Genomic DNA, 17,590 nt, shown 5'->3' on the forward strand with positions numbered 1-17,590 from the left:
ATTCACCTTTTTATGTGAGTTCTTTGTTTGTTTGCCTATCTGGCACTCACCACATATTTTATCTAATTTCTGAAGTTTGGGTAAACCTCTTACAAGTTCTCGTTTGCTCAATCGATATAAATTTCGATAATGTACATGTCCAAGACGTTTGTGCCATAAATCAGTCTCGTCTGTATGGACCATGTAACATGTTTGATTAGATGAGCTGGATTCACTAATAATATAGCAATTTTCAGACGTTCTACGTCCAGTTAATATTACAGAACCCTTATTGTTTAGAATTTCACAGCTTTGATTAGAAAACCGAACATTATGGTTATTATCACATATTTGTGATATACTAAGCAAGTTATGTTTTAGGCCCTCAACATATAAAACATTTTTAAACATAGGAAGATTAAAAAGTTGAATCGTACCTTGGCCTACAATCTTGCAGTTGCTACCATCACCAAATGTGACCGAACCATCAGTCATATCTTTCGGATCGGTGAATAAAGCTTTGTCACCTGTCATATGCCTGGAGCATCCACTGTCTAGGTACCACTTTGAATGACTTGTTGCTTTGAAAGCAGTGTGAGCAACCAAGCAGGTGACTTTAGGAACCCATTTCATAACTGTTTTGGGTTTAGGAACATAGTTGGTCTTCTTTTGTGTACATTTGTAGGAATGACCTATAGAGTTAGATTTTAAGAGCTCCTTGAGTAAATTAACTATCTTTTCAGCTAGTGGATTTCGTTTCTGATTAAAGTTGACATGGCTGTTTCTAGGTTTTTGAAAAGTTTTTGAATTTTAGAAAAATCTTGATAAGTATTTTTTCCTTTTGAGTTTGAGGACTCTCCTTTAACAAACATAGGAGGAGTATACATTTGTTTAGGAGATAAATTTTTATCATAGCCCAACCCGGATCGATCGCCACATTTTCTAGATCCGGATAAAAGTTTCTCTAACTTTGGATCACCTTGGGCATATTTCCATGTGTCCTTTAAACTCAGAAGAGAAGATACTTCAGTTTTAAGTTTCTCAATTTCAGATTTTAAATCAACAATTAGTGAGTTTTTGAATTCCAAATCGCATTTTGATTTTTCAAAACAATCTGAAATTTGTGATTTTTCTAAGACAAGTGATTCAAAACAATTTTTGAGTTTAGAAAACTTTTCTTTTTGAAGTTTAAGTTTGACAGCAATTTTACAACTTTCCTTATATAGGGCATTATAAGCATCTTGAAGATCATCTTCATTTTCACATTCACTATTTAGATTTTCTTCACTCGTAGAGTCATTATCTGAAAATGTGAATTTAGCTAGAGTCATAAGAGCTTTAATCTCATTGCCCGACTCAGTTTCAGAATCTTCTAATTCAGAAGAACCTTCAGAATCAGATGATTCATCCCATGTAGCCAACATACCCTTCTTCTTGGGTTTGTCCCTTTTAGGACATTTATTTGCTAAGTGCCCATATTCTTGACAGTTGTAACATTGACTATCTTTCAAAGATTTTCGAAATTTGGGTCTAAACTTCTTTTTATCATTTGATTTTTGAAAATCAACCCTTTTCTTACTTTTGAAAATCTTGTAAAATTTTTTAGCTAAAAGAGCCATATAATCTTCTGAATCAGAATTTTCTTCTGAACTACATTTAGAAGATTTTAGTGCGATAGATTTTTCTTTAGGAGCTTTAAATTTTAACTCGTAGGTTTGTAGTGAACCAACTAGTTCTTCTACCCTCATATTATCCGTATCACGAAGTTCCTGGATCGCAATTACTTTAAAATTGAACCGTTCAGGAAGTGAGCGTAATATTTTTTGCACACACTTTACTTTCTGGGATTTTATCGCCAAGACCCCACATTGAGTTTACAATGTCATTCAATCTAGTGTAAAAGTCCATAAACATTTCATTTTCCTCCATATGAATTTCTTCAAATCTGGTTGTGAGGAGTTGGACTTTAGATTTTTTGACAATTGTAGTACCCTCGTGTGTCATTTTTAATATATCCCAAGCTTGCTTTGCAGTATCACGGGAAATGATTCTTTTGAACTCATCCGGTGATAGTGCACAAGTAATTGCATTTAGTGCTTTAGCATTTGCACTACTCTCACTTTTCTGAAGGGTGGTCCATTGGTAATATGGTGTTACTTTCATAGATTTTGAACCATCAACCCCAGTAACTTCCATGATAGGAGGATTCCATTCAGTCACTGTGGCTTGCCACACATTTTCATCCATAGATTTGAGGAAGATCCTCATTCTGGCTTTCCAATAGGCATAGTTGGAGCCATCAAAGGGTGGAGGCCTAGTGACTGAAAGGCTATCAAAATTTGACATCTTAAATAGCTTAATTCGTTAGCTCAGGAACTAAATCCAAGAATTAAAAAGGAGCTATTAGGCTCTGATACCAATTGAAAAGGCCAAGCTATATGTCCTAGAGGGGGGGTGAATAGGACAATGCCAAATAAAAACTTATAACAGCGGAATTTAAAAGAAAATGATAGCCAAAGTAAATTACAATGCAGTAAATTAAAATAACCTCAAAATTCAGATCTTGAGAGGTTGAAACAAACGTTGCTATAAGGACAACCTTACACCAAAAACCAGAGTTTATGGTTGGACAACCTTATTTCTAGAAAGATCTTTGTATCAAATCTCAAATCGAAGAGGAATACAAAAATAAATACAAACTGAATTGAAATGAATAGCAATCACAAATGTATTGTTCTAGGGACAGCCATACACCATAAAAATGGCAGGGCAACCTTGCTGGAACAACTTTCAAATGAAATTGAAAATCAAGCGATAAAGGAATAGCAGAAAATAAATTCTAAACTATTACAACATTCTCTCAATGCTTGAATTAAATGATTACAACATTCACCACCATACATACATCCCACAAAAGAAATAATTAAAGATTAGAAGAATAAATCAATCAACCACAACACAAGGTTTTATAGTGGTTCGCCTGTGTGTTCACCAACTGTTAAACAACAGCCACACAAAATGCTACTCCACTCCTAATATCCTCACACAGGGGATATTAGCGTTTACTAAAAATAGGTTTTCCCAGGTTCACCCAAAACCTTTACAATTGTGTCTTTGTCTGTGGGCTTACACAATTAAAAAAACCCCACTTCTGAGTTTTCCTGGCTCTCCTCAGATAACCAATATAACAAGATTTTTCTGGCAAATCTTGAAAGAAACCAAAACAAAAAGGAATTTACAATTAAATGTAAAATACCTGATTATCTCCTTCGATGTAGCAGCTCGGTAGAACCAAATCAGAGTAGATGATTGAATGTCCAAGTTCAATGTCCAGTACTCGATTACAATGGTTCTAATTCTAATAGATTTTAAATTAAACCAACTAGGGCTTGCCTTAATTGATTTTGATTCCAAAGAAAGGGAATAAAAATTCCTCTTATCAAATCAGATTGGAATAACAGAAACAAAATCAATTAAAATAAAGCTAAGAAAAGAGAATATTAAATAAACACACATAGCTTAGATGGAGCACAAAATTATCTCTCAGAAGTTCGACGAAGATTGGCTTGAATAGATTAATTAATTCGATTATTTCTTCTGAGATTCGTGATCTATTTATAGGTAAGAAGATGGTGTCTTCGACTGGTCTAGAGTGCTCTTCGACTAGTCGAAGTAACAACAGATATTTGAAAAATCCGGCGGGATATGCTCTGACTGTTCTACGACTGGTCGTAGCTCTCCTACGACTGGTCGTAGGACCTGTAAAAACTTCGCTAGAATTCGAGTCGAAGATGTTCGACTGGTCGAAGATGCAGTCAACACTATTCCTACGACTGGTCGAACAAATTCCTAGACTAGTCGAAGCCTAACAGATTTCATCCGGAATTTGTAACAAACTCACGACTGATCGAGGAATTTCTTAGACTGGTCGAAGCAAGTCTAGGACTAGTCGAAGAAAACCTAGGACTAGTCGAAGAACAGACCAATCACATGTAAAATAAACATTCGGTTTATGTATCCGAAATGACCTACTTCTAAGGTCAACCTATGGTCAGTCAAACCTCAATCATGAAGTATGGACATTGAAACATTAGGAACAAGTGACCTTGAAGAATCAGTCTTGAAGTCTTGATGTAGATCAACCTTGATGTAGCTTAATCTTGAAAGGGTCTTGAGATCTTTACCAACTGCTTTGTACTATTCTTGAAGTCTTGCAGCTTGAGTCTTGTCTTGTGAGCTTAGCTTGTTCATGAATGTTGATCCTTGAGAGAGCTTCACTTATGCAAGTTATATATAACATAACAGTGATTTTGGCACCACAAATTTGACAACAGACAGGGATATAAACTATAGCACTTACAGTTACATCCCAAGTATGAGTATACATTTATAGGTGGGGGTTTCCCACTGATGTACTGGTTTAATCCCATAAGCAATCCACAAATAGTCCACAAGCATGAAATAAATATGCCGGATAAACATTAAGCATGTAATATAGCAATTCAATTCCAACAATTAACACATGTGATTATAAAATAAAGATATCAATTATCAATTGAAATTAAAATAAAAACTATCACTTCAACTAATGGGAAAATGAAAAGCTCAAGGGGAAGAATTATCACCTTACACTTTGAATTGCCAACTGATGTTGCTAGTGAGCGCGTGCACCCTTAGAATTGAATCCTACCATGAATGGTGAAGTTGTACATGAGATCAATATTCTACCAAGTATCTATGGTCAAGACCAATACAACCTAGGGTTTGGATTACTTTTTTTTAGGGTTTCACCCTAGAGTCTATGTCTAGGCTTAGATCTTAGGGTTTGGACTCTAGTTGGTGTATTATTTACAATTTAAACTTAATAATTACATGTAAAGCCCTGAAATTTGGGGGTCGAGCATAACTCAGCTCCCGAGTTTCAAAACATCACTTATGCAACATATGTAATGATGGATGTATGTTGTCTGTATGAGTGCATAAAACATGGAGTAGATAAAGCCAAACTGCAAACATAATCCAGGGATAGGTGGAATCTGCAAGCGGAAGACTTAAAGAAATATATATGTATATCTATAAGTCCCTGAGATATGTATGCTCTGCCAGGTCATAATTACAAGTGTTTGTCTTCAAAATATAAGTATCAAAATGAAATCATCTATCACAAAGAAAACCCAGAATCCCCGTAGATCAGGACACGGCTCACATGAACCCGCCTTAGAACTGCATAAAAGAAAATGCATCCTTGTCATCCTCATACTCCTGCTCTGTCTCGGGGGTTGCACCATCATCTGCATCTAAAACAGAGTCTGGTTGGTGTTGAAACACCGTCCCAGAACGTGGGAGCGAGTGATCAACTCAGTGGAACTATGCAGTAAAAGTTAACATGTTATCAAATCAATCAAGCAGTAATGATAAGGCAATATAATCAAACACGTCCTAATTCACTCTTGTTAATGCAAGGATATATGTAGAAATGATGCATATTCTCGCCTACACTCCCTTAACGCCTTCATCTTACGGTACGCATGACAACCTCCCGCAGTGTCCACGACGCCAAAGCACATGCAATGCGGTGCATGAACATGATTACCAAGTTGTTATTAGTCCTTTTCATACAGTAAGATTTGGGAAGCTAAGGTACCTTCCTCATATCAATTTCCATACAGTGATCCATTCTAGGGTCGTCAATCCTAGACAATCTCATACGATCATATGGTTCTAGGTCGCTGCAAAGGGCTCATTACCAATCAATGCATGCCTATCATACCTTAGTTACTACCCTAAGGCTCGTCGCCTCAATGCAGTATCAAGGTATGCTCGAGGTTACTACAAAGGACTCGTCACCAATTAATGTAAGCCGACAGCACGAATATAGTGTCCCATACCACCATAATCGGCTCACGAGTCTGGTGTGCTCACTGGTCACTACGGGGAGGCTCGTCACCCCGGCGTAGGCCGACAGTTCGACCACGGTGTCCCATACCACCATGCCCGGCTCATGAGTCTTAGCAGATCAAGGTACAATGGTTAACGGGATTGCATTAGTAAGTTTGGTACCCTAGATTCAAACAAAAGCATCCATACATGATGCACATCTGCCGGGACAATCAAGTTACTTGACGAGCTCGACTAGCACGAGCGCACGTTGAGTTGAACGACATAGAGTGCGCAAACGCTCCGCGTGGCCAAACCACTGCCGACAACCCTAATACGACTCAGGTTCGTCAAACACGTCTTACGTGGCGAAAACAACCTCGACCACGAACTCAAGGTTTATGTAATGCCCTGAAATTCAGGGGTCGAGCATAACTCAGCTCCCGAGTTCCAAAACATCACTTATGCAACATATTTAATGATGGATGTATGTTGTCTGTATTAGTGCATAAAACATGGAATAGATTAAGCCAAAGCACAGATATAATTCAGGGATAAGTGAATAAAGCAAGCAGAAGACTTATAAAAATATATGTGTATAAGTGCAGATCCCTGAAGTACATACACAAACCAGGTCATAATGTAAGTGTTACTATCAAAATTACAAGTATCAAGTTACATCATTTAATTCCCAAAAATAATCCCAGAGTCCCGCGCATCAGAACAAGCTTGCTAGAACCCGTCTGAAAACTGCATATAAGAGAAAGCAGCCTCATCATCATCCATTTCCCGCTCTGCCTCAGAAGTCGCATCCACATCTGCAACATCAGAACCTAAGACAGAGTCTGGTGGGTGTTTAACACCGCCCCAGAACGTGGGGGTGAGTGATCAACTTAGTGGAACAATAAGGAACGAGTTAACATGTTATCAGTTCAATCAAGCAGTAATGATAAAGCAGAACAATTAAACAAGTCCTAAGTACTCTTGTTAATGCAAGGATGTATGCAAAATGATGCGTGCCCTCACGCGTACACCCTCAGCGTCTGCATCTTACGTTACGCATGACCGTTGAGGGTCAAATATTGCATATCAGACCCAGTTGATTGCATAGATTTACACGTATAATACCGCTTAATGGCCTGATTAATCGTGTTTGTAATGCAGAGTGTATGTACGAGCCTGGACCGAAAAGGGTACTAAAAGCATGGATTTAATGGTCTGAAAGCACCAGAGCATGGGACGGACCCTAGGAGACCAAGATTGACAGATTTGCACGCCAGGGATCCAAGAAAATTGAGAAATTGAAGCTTAAGTGGCCCAAAAGACGTCCAAAATGCAAGATTACAGGGTTCTCGCCATCCGATCAGCTCAAAACTTTATACATGGCCTGAGGGTCATAAATTAACCGTACACGTAAATTTTCATCCATTGTATCGCTGTGGAAGGGGCCCAACGGACAGATCAGCCCACAATTTACTGATCTGGGACCCACCTGATCTCTGGATACTCCTCATCTTCGGTCTCAACGCCATAAATCATGAGAAGAACAAGATGGATGGTGTGGATTTCTCATAATCATCATACAGTGTACATACTACACTTTTTGCACTAAGACTGCATGGCAACACGTCTTCTTCTCCAACTCAAACACGGACAGCGTACTCACGCCATCCGCCGGTTCCATGTAGTGGGGCCCAGTTTGCATCCAAATCATAAATCTGGACCGTCCATTGAATCCAGAGGGAGGGTGTGACCCTCACTGGAATTTTCCAGTAAAGTAACGTGGATCGGATTTTAACAGTCTAAAAGCAGGACGGACGGTAGGGAGAAAAATCTATGGACCGCACCAACGGACGGCAAAAACCATACCTTCCTGACCGAAATTCCGAGGGGAATCTGGTGGATGGAGTGGATTTCCCAAAAGTTATCTTGAGTGGGCCCCACCAGTACATCAGCGTAAGCCGATTTACGCAGGCCCTGTTGTGCGCGCGACCAAAGTTCCGGGCCGTTTTTGCAACCGTGGTGAAGATCGGTCTGACCATATGAACAGCTCGAATCACTCCTGTGGTGTGGCCGATCAGAGATATGAAGACTGAACGAAGCAGATCATCCGTTCATATCATTACACGGCGTCAGAACAGGGACGTGCGTTCCTGGCTGCGTAAACTGATTCACGCAAGGAGCTATGCACATCTACAGCAGGACTCTCTCCACGCCTCCAAGTCCTGATAAAAGGGGAAAAGAAAGGGAGCTTGGGCATCAGAAGAGGCTGGGAAAAGCTTTGGAGCTCTCAGTTTTGGGAGCAGGAGGATCTCGATTTAGAGCTTCAAGGTGGAACGTAAGAGAGAGAGAAAGATAGTAGTTTTTTTTCTTTTCTTTTTCTTTTTGTTTTGTTTTTGGTATAAGAGATCCATCCCATTCATGTTGGGCTGAACCTCTTAGCTAGGGCTAAGAGGTGAAGCCTGTAGCGAGATGGGAGATCCTACTTTGTGCCTTTTATTTAAAAATTCATAAACTGATTTTGATTTAGTTGATTATTAAAGGAATATTTTTCGTAGTCTTTAATGGTCTGTTGTGACTGAAATTACAATGGGTTTGCAATGGCTTTGAGTATTTCTTTCCCCTTTTTATGTTTATGAAGTCAGGAAGCCCTGTTGTTCATCATTGTCCCATGGGCATGGTAGGATGACAGTACCCTTCTTGATCTCCATACATTGTTGGTTGGTTGGTAATTAGTTTAATTCTGTTGTTTACTTTGTCTCCTGGGCATGGTTTGGTGATGGAATCCATTCTAATTCATATACCTTTCACCTCTTGAAAACTATATCAAAGGAAGTCTAGTTAATTTTCATGATTTCTGAAGTAGGCATAAGATCTCCCTGATCTCTGCAAGTGGATCCTCTGAATCCCTAGTTTTCTTCCCCTGAATTGTTTAAAGTTTTAGATAATTATTCCACAATTATTCCTTAAATTCTATTTGATTTAGATTGCATCTTAGGCTAGTTCTATTTCTACCTAGTTTCAGGAAACGTACAAGTTTCAGTCCCTGTGGATTCGACCTCGGTCTTACCGAGTTTATTACTACATCACAACCCTGCACTTGGGGTGTGAACAATGACATTGCCTCAAAGTGTGCCACATCTACAAAGCACATGCAAATGCGGTGCATGAATATGATTACCAAGTTGTTATTAGTCCTTTTCATATAGCAGGATTGGGAAGCTAAAGTACCTTCCTCATATCACCATCCAAACAGTGATCCATACTAGGGTCGTCAGTCCTAGACATCTTATACGATCATATGGTTTCAGGTCGTTGCAAAGGGCTCATCACCAATCAATGCACGCCTATCACACCTTTATTACCACAGTTCGGCTCGTTACCTCAATGTGGTATCTAGGAATGCTCGAGGTCACTACAAAGGGCTCGTCACCAATCAATGTAGGCCGACAGTACGAATATAGTGTCCCATACCACCATAATCGGCTCACGAGTTTAGTTGCTCACTGGTCACTACGGGGAGGCTCATCACCCCAGTGTAGGCCGACAGCTCGACCAGGGTGTCCCATACCACCATGTCCGGCTCATGAGTCTTTGCGGATCAAGGTACCAAGGTTAATAGGATTCCACTGGTGAGTCCGGTACCTTAGATTCAAGCAGTAGCGTCCAATACATGGTGAACATACATCGGATAATCGGGTTACTTGACGAACTCGACTAGCACGAGTGCACGTTGAGTTGAACGACATAGAGTGCGCAAACACTCCGCGTGGCCAAACCACTACCGACAACTCTAATACGGCTCGGGTTCGTCTAATCACGTCCTTTGTGGCGAAAGCGATCTCAGCCACAACCTTAAGGTAGATTACCGATTTCCTGGACTATTCATAGTCCCAAACACATTACACTACAACAGATATTCATATTAAATGTAGAACAGTAATGGAACAACAACTTCAATCATGTGGTACTCAAGCATTTGAAGAATATGAACTTAACATAAATGTAAGCATAAGTAAGACTTGAATTTAAATAACAAGGAATGTAACTTACATTAAGGAAATCATACACATCAAAAGAAGTGTTGAGAATCGCTTCTCAACGCCCGCAAATAGTGTAATAAGTTACACTTTAGGTCATTCAGACATTTCCACAAACACTTAGAATACATAATACAACATATATGACATATGTTGAAAAACACACATTTGGACAATTCCTTTTACCAAGGAGTTGTCACACATACATCTAGCATACATACATGACAAATAATCATGGCAAACACAAGTTCATATTTTATACGCATACGGTACTTTATACATACACACAGAATACACAAATCTCAATATATCACATGCATATCAGGAACACAACATAAACATAACATTTGGCATGTGAAATCTCATCCATAACAAGAATAAATCATTAACTGGCATTGAAAGCCTTGAAAACCATAACCTATACACTTAAAGTCCGCACCTTAAGCCAGAAAAGAACACCGAACTGATTTCAGACGAGTTGTCTTCGTCAACGGCGATAGAATACCCTAAAGCAAGGATAGAAATGAGATACAACAACACCAAGACTATTCTAAGCTTTAACACAGATTAGGGTTAGGTTAACTTACCCCAAGATGAACTCAGAATTGTCAGAATAACGATTCAAAGTGAAGGTTCAAAGATGTAGAAGAACACGAAAGAATCCAAGATGATTCACCAACTTCTCTCTCACTATCTCTCTCTTTTCCACTCTCTCTCCAAGCTAGGGTTAGAGAAAATTCGTATGGAAAAGAGAGCTAGGGTTTAAGGACTATAAATAGGCCTCAAATTGATGAAAATAACCCCAGGGACAAGGTATACTTAGGTTATAACCAAAGTAAGCCTCTCTCGATCCAACGAAGCACTTCTGGTGGGCCAAATACCACGAAAGGTCGGACTTAAGCTCACTAACCATGGATATAGGTCAAGCTGAGTTTTCATACCGACCGGCTCTTCAAATCAGCCGTGGCGGACCACACTCAATTCAACGGTCACAGAATCTCGATCAGGTCCACAAGCACAAGGATATGCCTGGGCCACCTTCCCTGATCAGAGAGTGAAATTGGGTCAGAATCCAACGGTCAGATTGCTTAAAATCATCGCGCAAGTGACACGACTCAGATTTCATAAAAGCTTAATAAATTTCTAACCGTTCTCACACTCTTCACTCCGAACTCAATCAAATTGACCCAGAACAACATCTGGACTTGATTTTCAAGGTGATGGTCAAGCCCAACATGGTGACCGCAACAGCCTGAGATCATCGCAATCGAACTTTCAACGCGCGGTCCAGGTCGATTCAGATCTTCCAAAAATTCCCCAGAACAACTAGATTTAGCGATGGATGCCAGATTTCAGAGTAACATAGCGCTAACTAATCTACACGTTTAGAGTCATGCAGATCGAATTTAAAGTGATTAATGCGAATTTCACAAGCAATCGAGCATAGCGCTAATTACCCCAAAAGCAACTACTTAGGGAAAGATTAGCACAAAAATTCTCGGGTCATTACAATCTACCCCCCTTAAAGAAAATTTCATCCTCGAAATTCATACCTTCTCAAATTCTTCAAGGATTTGAGGGTAGCTCTTTCTGACCTCAACTTCAGATTCCTAAGTAGCCTCTTCCACACCATGATGCGTCCATAACACCTTCACAAGAGGGATAACCTTGCCAAGCAATACCTGCTCCTTCCTGTCGAGAATACGCGTCGGTCGCAGTACATAAGTGGCATCCTCACTCAACTACACTTGCTCCCAACTGATAATATGCGAAGGATCAGGAACGTACTTCTTCAGCATAGAAACATGAAATACGTTATGCACGCCCGCAAGACGTGTGGACAAAGCAAGGCGGTATGCTGCCGCTCCCATTCGATCCAGAACTTGAAATGGACCAATAAATCTCGGCGTCAGCTTCCCCTTCTTACCGAACCGCAGAACTCCCTTCATAGGAGAGACCTTCAGAAACACATGGTCTCCAACCTCAAACTCAAGCGGTCGACGCCTCGTATCAGCATAACTCTTCTGCCTACTCTGGGCTGTCAGAAGTCGACGTCGAATGATGTCAACTTTCTCTGAAGTCACCTGCACCAAATCTGGGCCAAGTAAACTACGCTCACCAATTTCTGCCCAACAATGTGGTGCTCTGTACGGGCGACCATACAACGCCTCATAGGGAGCCATGCCGATACTCGCCTGGAAACTATTATTATATGCGAACTCTGCATACTGAAGACAATCATCCCAACTGTCCTTGAAATTTAAAACACAAGCTTACAACATATCTTCCAGGACCTGATTCACGCGCTCTGTCTGCCCATCTGTTTGCGGATGAAACGCGGTGCTGAACTTCAGTTTCACACCCATCGCTTCCTGAATATGAGTCTAGAAGATAGATGTGAAACGCGTGTCTATATCAGACATAATCTCCAGGGGAACTCCATGCAGAGGTACTATCTCCTTGATATACAACCTAGCCAACTCGTCTGCAGAGTTAGTGACTCTGATCGGTAAGAAATGCGGCGACTTCGTCAGTCGGTCGACGATCACCCAAATAGAGTCATATCCCTTCATCGTTCTCGACAACCCAGAAATAAAATCCATAGAGATGAAGTCCCACTTCCATTCAGCTATGGGCATGGGCTGCAATAATCTAGGAGGTCGGTGATGCTCTGCCTTAACCTGCTGGCACGTGAGACAACGAGAAACAAATTCAGCAATCTAGACCTTCATATTGTCCCACCAATAAGATCTTCTCATATCCTGATACATCTTTGTGCTACCCGGATGCATCGCAAGTTTAGAACTATGGGCTAACTCGAGAACCTCCCGTCTCAGGTCAGGGATGTCAGGAACACATAACCGGCCACGAAATCGTAGGCCCCCATCAGAACTAACACTCCAGTTGGAGTTTTCATCTGTACCAACCCGCTTCCTCATCTTCACCAAAAGCTCATCATCTGCTTGAGCTGTAACAATCCTCTCGTCGATAAGGGGCTGTACACGAATGTGTGCGATAACCTCATACGACTCAACCACCATAAGCTTCTGCTCAAAATCGCGCACGAACTCCAACATATCCCACTCTGCTATCATCAGCGGAGCTGCAAACTCAATAGCCTTCTTGCGACTCAACGCATCTGCCATAAGGTTCGCCTTGCCTGGATGGTAAGAAACATCGAACTTAAAGTCCTTCAATGTTTCCATCCATCGGCGCTGCCTCATATTCAAATCACGCTGCATGAAAATATACTTAAGGCTCTTGTGGTCGCAAAAGAGCTCCACCATAGAGGTAATGTCTCCAAAGCTTTAATGCGAATATGACAGCTGCTAACTCCAGGTCGTGCGTAGGGTACTTCTCTTCGTGTTTCCTCAACTGACGCGAAGCATAAGCAATCACCCTGTCCTTCTGCATAAGGACACAACCCAGGCCAACGCGAGAGGCATCAGTATAAATAATATACTTAACCCCTTGCTCTGGCAATACTAGCACAAGGGCGGATGTCAACTTGTCCTTCAGCTCCTGAAAAGCTAACTCCGCCTGCTCATTCCAAGCAAACTTCAAATCCTTCCGTGTCAATTGCGACAACAGTCTGGCAATCTTCGAGAAGTCCTAAATGAAGCGTCGATAATAGCTTGCAAGACCCAGAAAACTCCTTACCCTAGTAACTGAACCAGGATGCTTCCAGTCCTGCACTGCAGTTACCTTGGCAAGATCGACGGCTATCCCTTCCTTGGACACCACATGTCCTAGGAACTTGACTTCCTCTTTCCAGAAATTACACTTCTTGAACTGCGTGAAAAGCTGATTCTTCTTAAGAGTATCCAAAACCGCTCTTAAGTGCTCCTCATGTTCTTCCCGACTTGCCGAATATATCAAGATGTCCTCGATAAAGACAATGACGAATCGGAACAAGAATAGCCGAAACACTCTGTTCATCAGATCCATGAACACGGCCGGTGCGTTCGTCAGACCAAACGACATCACAAGGAACTCATAATGACCGAAGTTAGTCCTGAAAGCGGTCTTCTGCTGATGATACCCTGACTGCAGATCAACCTTCGAAAAGTTCTGAGCCCCCTTCAACTGATCAAACAGATCATCAATCCTGGGCAAAGGGTACTTATTCTTCACAGTTACCAAATTCAGCCTATGATAATCAATACATAACCGCAAAGAACCATCCTTCTTCTTCATAAACAAAATAGGTGCTCCCCAAGGAGACACACTAGGCCGAATAAAACCCAAATCCAGCAAACCATCTATCTGCTTCCTCAACTCCTCCATTTCACTCGGAGGCATACAATAGGTGGGTAATGAAATGGGCGCTGCACCAGGCATGAGGTCGATAGCAAAATCAATCTCACGGTGAGGAGGTAATCCAGGAATCGACTCAAACACATCTTCAAACTCCCGAACTACCGGCGTACTAACTAACGCCGATTCAGCCATACTCTCCAACAGAGAAGAATAATAATCAATATGAAGAGGGTAACTAACCTGAACTGGGAAAGTAACAGTCTCGCCCTCAGGTCCATGAATCGTCACTGATCTAGCTTCACAATCAATCTCAGCTCGCATCCTCGTGAGCCAATCCATACCCATAATAACATCGTAATGATAAAGCAGTGCGACTAAGAAATCAACACGGATCGATCCACTTCTCAGATCGACCAAACAATCCATACAATGCTTGCCCAAAGTAGAGGAAATTCCCATAGCGGTAGTAAGCGTCACTCCTTGCATAGGAACATATCTCAAACCCAAACGCCTAACTGCCGCATAAGATATAAGAGAAGTAGTGGACCCTGTATCCACTAACATAGAAACTGGAATACCTTCAATGTGCGCTGTCACCTCGAAAGACCTCGGCACCAAGTTAGACATAGGCGCTTCAGCTGAAAGCGCATGAACACGAGCCTGCTGCTGACGATTCGGCGGAGGAACCATGGGTCGCTGAGGTGGCCTGAAGCTAGGAACTGCAAGTCTGAAGGATAGATGAGCTGGCGCTAAACGAAGAGATGGAGGAGAGATCACCCGAGGCATCAGACGGCTATTCCTCTATGGTGGAGTAAATCCACTAGCTCGCATACGAGAGAAGCAAAAACGGTCCAAATGCCCTGCCTTCCCATAGTACGAACAACGAACATCAGCTCTCATCTGCTGAGCAGGCGGCGCTGAACGCCTAGGAGGAGAATCTGCTCGCGGCCTCTTGTCGAGAAAAGGTGCACCCTGAAAGTCTGGTCATGGCCTAGGAACCATCGGTGCTCGCATGCGGGACGACCTATCCCTGTCCTGCTCTGCTCGTAAGGACACGCTCACCAGCTCCGCATAAGAAGAAATGCTAGCACAACAAATCTTCGATCGGATCTCAGGTCTCAATCCCTCAGAAAAATACGGCATCCTCATCGGCTGATCACCCAGGATCAAAGGAACATACCGCTCCAGCTCAGTAAACCGGTTCTCATACTCCGTCACCGACAACCCTCCCTGGCGGAGGCAAAGGAACTCACTCTCCTTCTCATGTCGGTACATAACCAGGTAATACTTCTCGTGGAAGCGCACCTCAAACGCCTGTCATGACCACTCAAAACCTTCCTCGACAGTACGAAGAACACTATCCCATCACAGACTGGCCTCCTTCTCAAACATGAAGGAGGCAAGCTCAACCTTCTCAACCTCAGAGCAGTGCAGCGGTCTCAGCATCTTAGAGATGCAGTCGATCCAATACTCGGCCTCCTTGGATCTATGAGAACCCGTAAATGTAGGAGGTCCCAAGCGCTGGAATCGCTCAAAAGTGCCGCTAGCACTATCGCTCCCAGAAGGAGGCATAGGTGAAATAGGTGGAGTCGCCCCCACTGACTGAGCAAAGATGCCAACCATGGAAGAGGGGAACTCCTGCTGCTGCTGCTGCTGCTAGTGCTACTGAATCTGCTGCTGCTGCATCAACAGCATCATCTGCTCAAACCTATCAGTAGGCGAAGCAGACGAAGGTGCACGGCTCGGCTTAGGAACCGAGGGCGTGACTGGAGGAGCCATAGGTGTCGTCCCAGCACCGGCATGAGACGGACCTGCCTGAGGATCTGACTGGCTATCGCTCAAGAGAGGAACCCCAGCAAGTGACTCAATCAAGGAGAGACGGGCCGAAGACTTCGAACCCTTAGGAGGCATCCCTACATTCAACAGAGGATGCAACCTGTCAGATTCTACGTCACATAATCCATCCACACAGCAACACAGCACAACTCCAAGGAGAAGCAACATGCATTCCATTAAATAAAATCGTCGCAATATAAGTAGTGCAGCAATACATGAATCACGACTAGGAAAGCATGAGAACAACAACATCTAACACTTCAAGCAACAACAAACAACTACAAACAACCACAACAACTCCAACTACAAGCCAACAACGGCTACACACAGAAAGAAAATAACAAACAAAGCAAAGGACGGCCACGATGACTGCTACTCGTCGGAATCAGCAGATGGAGATCGGTTCTAGTCGTCATGCCTCAGAGAGTGAAGGAAGTAGGTTATAGGAAGGATTTAAAGCAACAAACCATGGAGGGGTGGGCCACACTAGGCCTAAAATGGATCGGCCCGCGCCGGCCCGGCCCGCCTGGCCCGTTGATCGGCGAGCCCTCGCCGAACCGACGATGACATTGCCAGTCTCTGGACTGTCCGGTGATGCCTCACCATTTGGACGAGGTCCTCCTGGTCCCCCATGGTTTGAAAGATGTGGGTCCCCCCTAGGCCCCACAGGAAATGCCCTGATCGGCCACTTGCATGATTTGACGCCTATCGGGCCATTCGGGCAGAAATCTGATTCAAATAAAGATTTCTTGACGATTGAAGGGTTAAAAAGGGAAGATAGACCATCTAGACTCATTAATAGATGGTCTAGGAAAGGTTTCGGGTCACTGTTTGTGATCAGGAGAGAGCACAGACTCGATCTCAGCGAACGTTTTCAAGAAACTTTCGCCGATAGAAGCTATGGAGCACAAACACAAAATCTACGATAGACCCGCACCCAAATACACTAAAGTAGTGACAACGTGCGGTGTGTGACCATAACCCAGGTCCGATTTAATCCAAATCATGCTCTGATACCAACTTGTAACGCCCTAAAATTTGGGGGTCGAGCATAACTCAGCTCCCGAGTTTCAAAACATCACTTATGCAACATATTTAATGATGGATGTATGTTGTCTGTATTAGTGCATAAAACATGGAATAGATTAAGCCAGAGCACAAATATAATTCAGGGATAAGTGAATAAAGCAAGCAGAAGACTTATAAAAATATATGTGTATAAGTGCAGATCCCTGAAGTACATACACAAACCAGGTCGTAATGTAAGTGTTACTATCAAAATTACAAGTATCAAGTTACATCATTTAATTTCCAAAAATAATCCCAGAGTCCCGCGCATCAGAACAAGCTCGCTAAAACCCGTCTGAAAACTGCATATAAGAGAAAGCAGCCTCATCATCATCCATCTCCCGCTTTGCCTCAGAAGTTGCATCCACATCTGCAACATCAGAACCTAAGACAGAGTCTGGTGGGTGTTTAACACCGCCCCAGAACGTGGGGGTGAGTGATCAACTCAGTGGAACAATAAGGCACTGATTAATATGTTATCAGTTCAATCAAGCAGTAATGATAAAGCAGAATAATTAAACAAGTCCTAA

Source organism: Magnolia sinica, chromosome 6 (assembly GCF_029962835.1).
Source record: "Magnolia sinica isolate HGM2019 chromosome 6, MsV1, whole genome shotgun sequence".
Classification (NCBI taxonomy): Eukaryota; Viridiplantae; Streptophyta; class Magnoliopsida; order Magnoliales; family Magnoliaceae; genus Magnolia; species Magnolia sinica.